Source organism: Anoplopoma fimbria, unplaced genomic scaffold (assembly GCF_027596085.1).
Source record: "Anoplopoma fimbria isolate UVic2021 breed Golden Eagle Sablefish unplaced genomic scaffold, Afim_UVic_2022 Un_contig_3481_pilon_pilon, whole genome shotgun sequence".
NCBI lineage: Eukaryota > Metazoa > Chordata > Actinopteri > Perciformes > Anoplopomatidae > Anoplopoma > Anoplopoma fimbria.
This window is the reverse complement of record NW_026547558.1, coordinates 1-1,272: the sequence shown is the minus strand read 5'-3', so window position 1 is coordinate 1,272 and position 1,272 is coordinate 1. Positions and strand designations below refer to the sequence as shown.

The following is a 1,272-nucleotide window of genomic DNA, read 5'->3' as shown; positions in this document are numbered from 1 at the left end:
ATAAAATTGAAAGAAAATGATCGATGAGCTTAGGAATGATGAAAGCCATCATTTAACTGGATTTGTGTCATTTCTATACCGGCAAGTCATGATCTAGCTATTTCCTTCCCACCCTGTCGGTGTCCACTGAAAAAGCAGCAGCGCCTCTGCTTTTTGTAAAGAGGAGTGAAAAAAGCTTACAGCACCTGGTATTCCCAGGCGGTCTCCCATCCAAGTACTGACCAGGCCCGACCCTGCTTAGCTTCCGAGATCAGACGAGATCGGGGCGTGTTGATCAGACGAGATCGGGCGTGTTCAGGGTGGTATGGCCGTAAGCAAATATTGCGCCTACCAAAGGGCCTTTTAAAGATACTATATCACCACGCTTTGCTCTTTCGTCTATACAGGGAGCGCCTGCAGATTGCCAGACACACTCACAGCTTTTAAATGTCAAATCAGAATGTACAAAGTGGCTATAAGGATCACAAATGTAGTGCAGTAAAAAGATTAATATTTACTGTTGAAATGTAGAATACGTTAGCATAAAATTGAAAAGAAAATGATCGATGAGCTTAGGAATGATGAAAGCCATCATTTAACTGGATTTGTGTCATTTCTATACCGGCAAGTCATGATCTAGCTATTTCCTTCCCACCCTGTCGGTGTCCACTGAAAAAGCAGCAGCGCCCTCTGCTTTTTGTAAAGAGGAGTGAAAAAAGCTTACAGCACCTGGTATTCCCAGGCGGTCTCCCATCCAAGTACTGACCAGGCCCGACCCTGCTTAGCTTCCGAGATCAGACGAGATCGGGCGTGTTCAGGGTGGTATGGCCGTAAGCAAATATTGCGCCTACCAAAGGGCCTTTTAAAGATACTATATCACCACGCTTTGCTCTTTCGTCTATACAGGGAGCGCCTGCAGATTGCCAGACACACTCACAGCTTTTAAATGTCAAATCAGAATGTACAAAGTGGCTATAAGGATCACAAATGTAGTGCAGTAAAAAGATTAATATTTACTGTTGAAATGTAGAATACGTTAGCATAAAATTGAAAAGAAAATGATCGATGAGCTTAGGAATGATGAAAGCCATCATTTAACTGGATTTGTGTCATTTCTATACCGGCAAGTCATGATCTAGCTATTTCCTTCCCACCCTGTCGGTGTCCACTGAAAAAGCAGCAGCGCCCTCTGCTTTTTGTAAAGAGGAGTGAAAAAAGCTTACAGCACCTGGTATTCCCAGGCGGTCTCCCATCCAAGTACTGACCAGGCCCGACCCTGCTTAGCTTCCGAGA

The 1,272-nt window shown here is 44.3% G+C and overlaps 1 non-coding gene and 1 pseudogene across 1 annotated transcript; both read right to left on the bottom strand.

The window, feature by feature from the left end:
- Nucleotides 1–173: 173 nt before the first annotated feature.
- LOC129114339 (5S ribosomal RNA) lies at nucleotides 174–316 on the bottom strand (annotated as a pseudogene).
- Nucleotides 317–696: 380 nt separating this feature from the next.
- On the bottom strand, nucleotides 697–815 carry LOC129114338 (5S ribosomal RNA). Its single transcript, XR_008532430.1, has one exon. It is a non-coding gene; the product is annotated as a 5S ribosomal RNA (ribosomal RNA).
- Nucleotides 816–1,272: the final 457 nt, after the last annotated feature.